Source organism: Sminthopsis crassicaudata, chromosome 2, assembly GCF_048593235.1.
Source record: "Sminthopsis crassicaudata isolate SCR6 chromosome 2, ASM4859323v1, whole genome shotgun sequence".
Classification (NCBI taxonomy): Eukaryota; Metazoa; Chordata; class Mammalia; order Dasyuromorphia; family Dasyuridae; genus Sminthopsis; species Sminthopsis crassicaudata.
Genome location: NC_133618.1, coordinates 181,269,916 through 181,280,510, shown reverse-complemented (window position 1 = coordinate 181,280,510; position 10,595 = coordinate 181,269,916). Strand labels below are relative to the sequence as shown.

Sequence of the window (10,595 nt, the reverse complement as noted above, 5' to 3'; positions counted from 1 at the left end):
TCCTTTTACCTTTTTCCGCTTCTCTTGAGTCTTGTGGATAGAGATCAAATTTTTTGTTTAAGTCTGTTTTTTTACTTAGAAACAAATGAAATTCCTTTGTTTTATTAAATGCCCATCTTCTTCCATGGAAGAAAATGCTAAACTTAGCTCGGTAGTTTATTCTTGGCTGAATTCCAAGTTCTTTTGCCTTTTGGAATATCAGATTCCTGGCCCTTTAATCCTTTAATGTGGATGCAGGCAGGTCTTGAGTGACCCTTATTGTAAAAACTCGATATTTGAAGTGTTTTTTCCTTGCTGCTTGCAATATTTTTTCCTTAGTTTGCTAGTTCTGCAGCTTAGCCACAATATTCCATGGAGGGTTTTTTTTTTTTTTTTTTTTTTTTTTAGGGTCTTTTTCAGAAGGTGTTCGATGAATTCTTTCATTGCCTATTTCCCCTTCTATTTCTATTATCTCTGGAAAGTTCTCTTTGATGATTTCCTATAAAATAGAATCTAGTCTCTTTTTTTCATCATAATTTTTGGGAAGCCCAGTGATCCTCAGATCCTAGATCTATTTCCAGGTCTATAGATTTTCCCAATAAATATTTGTCATTATTCTCCAGCTTTTCATTTTTTTTTTTATTTTGTTTGACTGATTCTTCATTTCTATTTGTTCAGTCCTGATTTTCTTTTTCTTTTTTTTTTTTTTTAAATCACAAAATTACACAAAAGCTTTATTTTATGATTTTGGATTCATTCAACAAAAAAGCAAAAGCAAATGAGACTCAAGAAAGGAGTTATGCTGCTGTCCAGAATGTACTTCAACACCTGTCTGATAACTCAGTAGCAAAGCTGCTTTTGCACCTGGCTGGCATGATAACAGTGGCTCAACATACACAGCACTTGCATTATCAGCAGCAAGTTTTCTCGCTTTTATACTTGCCAGGACAAAGCAAGAAAAGAAGGGAGCAAGGGTAAATCCTGCCAAAATATGGACATTTAAATACTGCACTACATCATTAATAGCCTGAAATTTTTTCATCAGAACCTTTCACCCCTCATTTTTGATAGTTGCAGATTGATGAAGTAACTGTCATTTAGCAAATGCAGAATGCATGATTAAGAGACCAGGTAGTAGCTTTAAAATCCAAACACGAATGACACAGATGAATGCTCTTGGTGTATTCTTCAAGGACTTCTTTCATGACTTCTTCCTTTATCTAAGGGTGGCTCCAGCAGGAATGAGTGCCTGTAGCGGAAATGAAGTTATCTAGCAGTGTTCCAAGTATTCAATCACCCTAGAGATAGATTTCTGGCCTGTGGTTCCAACAGCACAGGTAAGATTCATGAAACTGAGAAAATTTTTGAGCATTTCAGTCATTATTGAAAAGTCCCCTTCAGGTAAGTACCCCCTCACAGTAGTCACATTGATTGGACTCTCCTGGCAAAGACAGCCAAGAAGCAGTGCTGTATATGAAGCAATGATGCAGTCTTCCATATGTTTACCAGCATGTTGAAGGGCTTTATTGAGGTCAAGCTCCTCCTCCTCCTCCTCCTTCTTTTCTTTCTCTTCAGTACTATCTATCTTTTCAGCAGAAACCCATTGAATCTCTCCACTCGTTTCTTGCCATTCCCCACTTTTATCATGCTGAGTGGTGGGAGCTTCCTTGATCAGTTCGTCTGTCTGGCTTTCAGCCAACTGGGCTGCTCGCTCATGCTCGAGGAATAACTGCACTAAAGCCTGAACTGCATGAATCTGTCCATCTATCCTTAAACTATCATCTCCTTCTGCAGCACAGAAGGAGTCAAAAGAGCTTGATGTTTCCATATTGACTAGACAGTGCCGATTCCGAGCACTATATTCTACTAGATTTATTAGTAGACCCAAGCCCAGCACTTGGATATCAAATCTTTGTTCTTGAGGTAGGAACTTTGGAACCTGAAGCACACAATTCATTGCTGTGCCAATCAAACCATCTTGTTCACCTGTTTTGGTGCTGCCCCATTCATTATCATTAGTTAAATTGAGTAACACACCAATGATGGCTCTCATGCAGTCTTGCACTGCTTTACCCACATGGTTAGTTACATTCTGGTGGGGGAGAGGCTTACTATCAGGTAAACAAATACTATTTTCTGTGCAATTATATCACTGTGTCAATTCTTCACAATGATGCAGAGCTTTTGCTGATGAAACAATAAGCTGTGAATCTTTGTATGCTATCAAGTAGCTTTGATTCTCTGGGTTATGCACTGTTACACTCTCTAAAACCCGTAAACATCTTTCTGCTCCCCATAACGAAGCTACCAGTTTTTCTTCATCTTCATCACTACTTAAATGATCCACACATTTTTTTACTTTATCTACAATATGATCAAGACCACCCAAAAGGCGCAATTCTTCTTTAAACCAGTCTCCTGCTCACTTTGAAGTAAGCGAAGATAATGTCTCCATTGCTAAATGTCCTGTCGTAATGTTTTCCAAATCAAGGTGTTTGTTGTGTACAGTTTCACAAAGTCGCCGGATTTTTTCTTTAATTTTGTTCATATCCTTTTCATTCAATAACTTTGATGATGAAGCATCTTGTTCCAGCTCTAGAAGTCGAATCATAAGATCTAGACTAGCTCTATCAAGATCCATGTTCAAACGATCTCTACTTAGTATATACATAAGAGCTGCTGTACAAAGGGACAGATTCTGATGGTGCTGTGAATCATCCAGTGTTTTAAAAACCATGGCTACCATCCCATGTGCTCTCAGGTGCATTCGGAAACCGGGCATGGCGCATTTAGTGGACAAGCTAATAACACTAAGGCAACGTGTGTTTAGAGGTTGTGTGCTTTTTAAGCCACTTAACAAATACTCAATATCATCAGTGAACTCCTGATTTTCACCAAATTCCACTACATCTTTGAAGTGCTTCACATGCTGAACAACAGTGCATAATTCTTTGTCTTCTTTCCTACATTTCAATGCAGTTACTATTTCTTGGTAGGGTTGAGTAGGTATCGTCACAGTTTTTATTACTTTGGGTGGTGGTGCAGGAGCCTTAAAAACTCCATCATCTCTCTGAATTGCCTCTTTTGAAGAAAGCCTCACTGCGACACTCTTGAGTTTTCAATACTGGCGGGGCTGGGAGCTTTTCTGATTCTGGATGGTTCCAATGTCTAGCATTATAGACAGCTTTTGTAGGTGATTGTTTGGGGCCACTAAAAATCTTCCTAGTGTTTTCCTTTGATTTATCTCCTTGTTTATTTGTGGTCTTCTTTATGTTTCCAGGCACACCAGGTAAATCCTCTGAAAAGTCCAAAAGATCTGGATTTGCATTAGATTGACTATCCTGGGAATAATTATAATTGCTTTCTGCAGGAGGCTGAAAGGAGACTGATGGGGCTGATTTAGTTCTTTTTTTGCTTGCTTTTCTTTCTTCTTGCCAGTCATCCTCATCCTCATCCTCACTTTCACTAAGATCATCAAATCCAAAATATTTAATTTTGTAATTAGAACTTCCAGAACCTCCTTCATCAACTTTTGCCTCATCATTGTCTCCAAACCCAAAAAATTCAAGTTTAACATCCTTTTTGGATTTGGTATTGCTGGGTCGATGTCTAGTGGTGGTCTTGGTGGTGGTTATATCTGTCTTCTTTCTTAAGCGACCAGCTTCACCCAAGTCCGTAGGGGCTGCTGCAGTGAATTCATCCATGCTGCGCTCCATTGTGTTCTGTATGGTAACATTACAAACTGATAGGCAAGATGGATGCAGAACAGTGTAGTCTCTAGTCCGTCCCACCGTCCCTCTGAAACTGGTCCCACAACTTACACCAACTTTTCAAACTGGATTCAGACCATCTTGATTGGACTCATTATTTGCTTTGGCTAAAGAATGACTAGTGCCATCCATTAGCTTATCAAAGTGTGATGCCCCTTGTGATGATTTTGCTTTGCCGAACCTACAATATGTCCTACAGTTGCTTGGCCTGAGAACACTCTGCAGAAGGTCTTCATTAATGGCTTCTTGTAGATTTCCCATTTCATCTTTACCTGTAAACTCCTCTTTCTTTATCTCTAAATGATGATCACTACCCAAACTTAAAATAAAATCTCCTGGTCTGTTATCTGCAACATCATCCCATTCATATAAACCAGTTCCTAGGGATACTTTGGTCTGAGACATTTCTGATGGAGAGTCTGACCTTTTCCCAATTTGGGAATCCCAAGTATCATATGAATCCTTGGCTTCAATTTTGATTCCAGAAATAGCTGTAGTTTCAAGGTTAGATTGCTTATTACCATTTTCAATATGTTTGTAAACAAAGTGACTGTTCTTTTCATTGTCGGTAAAATTCTGCACTTTATCTCTAGTTATTAGTTTTGCACTACTTTTGTTTTCACTGTCTTCTAAGGTTCGGTTTGTGCTCTTTTCTTTTAAACCAAAGCAAGTACTATCACAAGGTAAGCACTTGCTTGACACAATAATGTCCTCAGTGATTGGTTGACCAATACAGCTGTTAGCTTCAAGTACAGAGGTGAAGTCTCCCAGATGAGCAGCTTCACCAGGCTCCAACTGGGAAGAACTCTTAGCCTGGGCCACATTCTTTGAAGAAACTGGTAAAGACTCTTCATCGCTATGGAATCCAAAAAGATCTTTCATCTTCTACTTTAGGCTTCTTAGGAATCTCTGGGATATCTGGATTTAAATTAGGCCTCTTCTGGCCTAATTTAGCCATAAAGGTAGTCTCTCCCCATTTTGTACTAAGGGTGGTCCTTTTGTTGGAAAATACTTCATCAAATTTAGAGCTGCCATTTCCCCCTTTCCTGCTATATGTTTTCCCAAATCTGGATGTCATTTTGACACCTGTTTCATATTCTATGTGCATAGGCGCATGGGTCTCAACCTCTCCCTCGGGCCTTCAGACACATTTGCAACTCCTCCAAACTACCCTGGGTGTCCACTGAGCGGGGTGGAGACTCCGAGTTCCGGCCGCCGCCGCCTCCTCGCCTTCCCGGCGGCCCCCCGGCGGCGCGAGCGGCAGCTGGGGCCCCGTGGGCGCGGGCCGAGGGGGGGGGGCGGAAAAAGGGGGGCCGGACGGTTGGCGCGCTCGAGGTGGGAGACGGTTGACGCGCAAGGAAGAGGGGGTCGGGCAGGAGGGAAGGGAAGAAGAAGAAGAAGAGTTCCGCGGCCCGGCACCCGCTCCGGGCCCAGAGGAGCCCTCTGGGAAAAGAGGAGCGGGAGAGGGGGGAAGGGGAGAGCGCCGGCGGCGGCTGCCCCGCAACTTCCCCCGCTGCCGGCCCGGGCCTAGGCCACCCAGTTCGCGCCGCCGCCCCCCGCCTGCGCCTCCTCCTCGCCCGGTGAGTGGTCAGGGCTGGAGTTTGAGCAGGGCCCTGAACCATCTCAACGCCATTTGCGCTCCCCAGCCGGCCGCCCCCCTTCCTCCCCTCAGTCCTGATTTTCAATGAGTTATTTTCTTCATTCACATTTTTTAGTTCTTTTTGTATATGTCCAATTGAGTTTTTAAATTTATTATTTTGCTCTGTAGAATTTTTTTCCATTTCACTATTTTTTTTTAGTTATTTTCTTTTTCTAATTCACAAATCCTACTTTCTTGAGAGTTCTTTATCTTTTTGAATTCAGAAATCCTACTTTCCTGTGATTTTTTAACCTTTTCCAATTCACAAATTTTATTTCCTTGCATTTCCTGTGAATTCTTTATCTTTTCCAATTTCAATTTCAGGAAGTTTTTACTCTCTAGCATAGCTTCTCTTTCCTTTGCCCATTTATCTTCTAACTCTCTTTTCAGGTCTTTATTAGTCTCTTCTAGGAGATAGTTATGTGATGGGGTGCAGGTAACATTCCCCTTCAGGGTATTATCTGCAGAATGTCTGCTGTTAGCCTCCTCAGGGTTAGAGATCGGCTCTTTTCTATACAGAAGCTGTTGATTGTTCTCTTCAGTTTCTTACTCATTTTTAAAAAATAATTTGTGGGGTCTGCTTTCTGATTAAGGGGTTCCCAGCTTCCTGTACAGAGCAGAGATATGAAAGGCAGCTATCTTGTGAGCAGGGTGGAAAAGGCATGACTCTGGGAGATTGTTCCCTCCTCCTCCTCCAGAAGTGGTTCAGAGCTGGGCTGCAGGTGTGCCCAGTGAAAGATCCCTGAGTTGTAGCCTAGCGACTGCCCTAAGGCTAGAGGCTGAACAGTGAAAGCATCACAATCTCAGACAAAAGCCCCGTTCCCTCCCCCCCCCCCCCCATGGTGCGATGGATATTAGCAGCTAGCTGGCAAATAGCCCAGGCACACAGATTGGAAGTATCTCTGCCCAGGGAAGCACAGTCACTGTTGTGGGGGTTTTGCTGCTGTGGAAGTTCCACTGCCTTGGGCAGAGCCCCCCACTGTGGGATTAGAGGCTGCCCTGGGCTGTGTCTCTCCCACTGCCTTGCAGGTTCTTAATTGCCCCAAGGAAAAGCCCTGGACTGCAGAAGGCATGCCCATATTTGTGCTGTCTAACTTCCTATTTGGGATTGCTATAGATAGTTTCTGGCTGTTTTGTTTTTTAAGTGGCTTGATTTCTCTGCTGGTCTGCTCTTTTGCAAGCAGAGTAGAGCAATCAGCCTATGCCAGAATTCTGTCTCGGTATCTTTTCTAACTCTGAAACCTCTCCAGCCCGATCAGCACAGTAAGCTAGTCTTTAGTCTCTCTCTGTCTGTGCTGGTTTTTTCCCCCTCCCTTCATTCTAGACCTTTTCTGAAGAAGTTCCAGATTCTCTTAAGCTGGTAAATTGTGTTTCTAATCTTTGTGATTTTTACCAGTCCAGTGTTATTTTTGAGGTTGAGTTAATTAATTGGTATTGAGGGTAAGGGAGAGCCTAGAAATTTGTGTGTATCTTCTTTGCCATCTTGGTTGTGCCCCCATCTGTCTAAAATCTAAAGCAAATATTATTTGTAATGGAAATTGGACACCCAATAAAATTAGAGGTGAAACTAAGATGATCCTTATTTCACTGTTATTTGACATTGTATTACAAATGTTGCCTTTGGCAATAAGGAAAGAAAAAGAAATTAAAGGTATGAGAATAGATCATGAGAAATTAAAATTATCACTCTTTGCAGATGATATGATGATATGCTTAGAGAATCTCAGAAAACCATTCAAAAGTCTACTGGAAACAATTCACAGTGTTAGCAAAATTTCAGATATAAAATGAACCCACACAAATCATCAGCAATTCTCTATATTACTCACAAAGCCTATCAGTGAGAGAAAGAGGAATTCCATTAAAAATTACTGAAGCAAAATAAAATGTGGGGCGGTCTATATTCTAAGACAAACACAAGAAAAATATGAATATAATTACAAAACACTTCTCACACAAAATCAGATCTAAACAATTGGAAAAAATATTCATTGTTCATGGCTAGAGCAAACTAATATAAAAATTACAATTCTGCCTAAATTTTTCTACTTGTTCAATGCCATACCAATCAAACTGCGAAAATATTATTTGATAGAACAATAAAAAATAATAATGAAATTCATCTGGAAGAACAAAAAAGAATATCAAAGGAATTAATGAAAAAAATTAAAAGGATGGTGTTTTAGCAGAAGAAATTTAAAACTATATTATAAAGCAGCAGACATCCAAACAATTTGGTACTGGCTAAGAAAAAGAGTGGTGGAATAGTGGAATAGAGTAAATCCACCTGACAATAATTCTGGCTTATAGTAATTTATTATTTGATAAACCTCTTATCTCCAGCCTCTGGAATAAGAACTCACTATTTGACAAAAATTGCTGGACTGAAAAATATGTCAGAAAATGATCATAGATGTACATCTCACATCCCATATCAAAATAAGGTCAAAATGGATACATGATTTGGGTATAAAGGATGACCCCATAAACAAATTAGGAGAACAGAGGGTCATTTTTCAGATCTTTAGAGAAGGGAAGAATTTATGACCAAAGAAGAACTAGAAAACCTTATGAAAGGCAAAATGGACAACTTGCTTACCTTAAATTAAAAAAAAATTCACAAACAAAACCAATAGAAACAATATTAAAATGGAAGTACAAAGCTGAAAAAAACATCTTTATAGTCAATATTTCTGATAAAGATCTCATTTTTAAAATATATAAAGAATTGTGTCAAATGTATAAGAATACAAGTCATTTCCCAATTGATATATGGTCAAAGAATATGAAGAGAAAATTTTCAGAGGAAGAAATTAAAACCATTTATTGTTATGTGAAAAAATGCTCTAAATCACTATTGCTTAGAGAAATTAAAATTAAAACAATTCTTTGGTACCACCTGACACCATTCAGTTTGACTAAGATGACAGGAAAAGGATGATAAATGTTGGAGGGGATGTGAGAAAACTGGGACACTAATGCATTGGTGGTAGAGTTGTGAAATAATCTGGCCATTATGGAGAGCAATCTGGAACTATACTTTAAGGGGTATAAAACTCTGCATTCCCTTTGACCCAGCAATTCCATCATTGGATCTTTATCCCAAGGAAATCATGAAGAAGGGAAAACATTCCATACATGCAAAAATGTTTGTAGCAGAAGTTTTTGTGGTAGTAAAGACTTGGAAAATTAGTGGATCAATTGGATAATAGTTGAAGAAATTGTGGTATATGAATAATGGAATATTACCATTCTATAAAAAATGATAAGTTTATTACAGAAAGACCCAGATTTATATGAACAGATGCAGAATGAAACAAGTAGAACCAGGAATACATTTGATATAATAACAGCAACAATATGTGATGATCAATTATGAAAGGCTTGATTCTTCTCAGTGGTTCATCAGCTCCCATGAATTCAATTGTCATCTCTATGCTGATGCTTCTTAAATCTATCTTTCTTGCTCTGATCTCTTTGCTGACCTCCAATGTCAAATTTACAACTCTCTTTCTGACATTTTGGGAATTGACATCTTAAACTATAACCTAGGATTTATCCTGTATTCCTCACTTATCTTACATCTTATGTACAAGATGTTGCCAAGGTATATTGATTTTGCTTTTAAAGCATCTCTCAAATACAACTACATTTCTTCTCTAACACTGCCACCACCCTAATACAGGCCCTCATCACCTCACACTTGTATGATTACAATAGCATTCTGGTGGATGTGCCTGCCTCATCTCTCCCCACTGTAATCCATTCAGCATTTCTGTACTTAATAGCTTTTCCTAAAACACAATTTTGATGATGTCATCCCCTGCTCAACAAACTTTCTATTGCTTCCAGGAGTAAATTCAAAGTGTTTACTTCACATTCAAAGCCATTTATAACTTATTCCTCTCCCACTTTTTCCAATCTTTTTATACTTTATTCCCTCTACTCTCCACAAAAAAGATATTTCATCTCTCAACTCTGGGAATTATTTCTGTGAATAGAAATATTTTCCCTTCTCACTTCTTATTAGAGAGAGATATGGATATAGCTAAATGTCCATATCTTTCTATCTTAAGTGTGTAAATGAAACTTAGGAATGGATTTTTCCTCAGATTAATACCAGATCAAGCCTCTAATGAATCTTGGAGTGAAAGAACCCACATATATTTCAAGCATAACAAATTTTCAGCAGAAGAGTTTTTAGAAAAAACTTCAAGAAATGTTTGTCTCAATCAGACAAAGAGAATGGTTGAAACCCCGCCCAGACACAACACAAGCAGGGAGACCTAGGACAATTCAGGAGCTCTGGAAATCTACTGGGAGACTCATAACCAAAATACAGCAGCATTGGTCATTCAGTTCTGGTTCTGAAGTCAGTGGATCAGCAGACTAGCTGTGAGATCTCCAATACAACTATAGAAGGCAAATAATCAGTCCCTGAGCCCCAGCATAACAAGCAGTTCTTGGCCATACCCATCAGCAGAAGAAACCCTGCAGTGCAGTCCCAGGGCACTGTGAAGCTGCTGTTGCCTGTAGAGGAAGTTTAAAACCATCTCCCCTTTACCCTAAGAACAAACCCCAATCTTTAAAATGAGAAAAAAAGCAAAAAGAGCTTTAACTATACATAGATTATATTTGAGATAACTCAAATGCTGAGCATTAAATGCAAAACATCTTCAGATGAAGCCTCAAAGGGTGATATAATTTAGTCATCATCTCACAAGATTCTCTTAGAAGAATTCAAAAAGGATCTAAAAATGTTCTATGAAAAATGGGAAAAGAAAATGAGAGCTCTGGAAAAGGATACAGCAATTGTATGAAGAAAAATCAATCACTCCTTACAAAACAACTTTGACAACATAGAAAAAAGAAAATAATTCCTGGAAAAACAGGATTTGTGTGATGAAAAAAAATCCAATAAACAAAACAACTCATTTAAAAGTTTAGTTGACCAAATGCCAAAGGAGATAAAAAAGCTAACAGAAGAAAATTCACTAAAAATTAGAATTCAATGAATGACAGTGAATGACTCAATGATACATCAAGAATCAGTCAAACAAAACCAAAAAAGAAAAAGAAGAAGAAAATGCAAAACACCTCATTGGAAAAATAACTGATCTGGAAAATAGATCCAGAAGAGACAATCTAAGAATTATTAGACTACCTGAAAACCACAATGAAAAAGGAAAAAGCCTAGACAAGACAAC

At 39.0% G+C, this 10,595-nt stretch overlaps 1 pseudogene; it reads right to left on the bottom strand.

The window, feature by feature from the left end:
* Nucleotides 1-685: 685 nt before the first annotated feature.
* On the bottom strand, nt 686-5,002 carry LOC141555249 (wings apart-like protein homolog pseudogene; annotated as a pseudogene).
* Between the last annotated feature and the right edge of the window lie 5,593 nt (nt 5,003-10,595).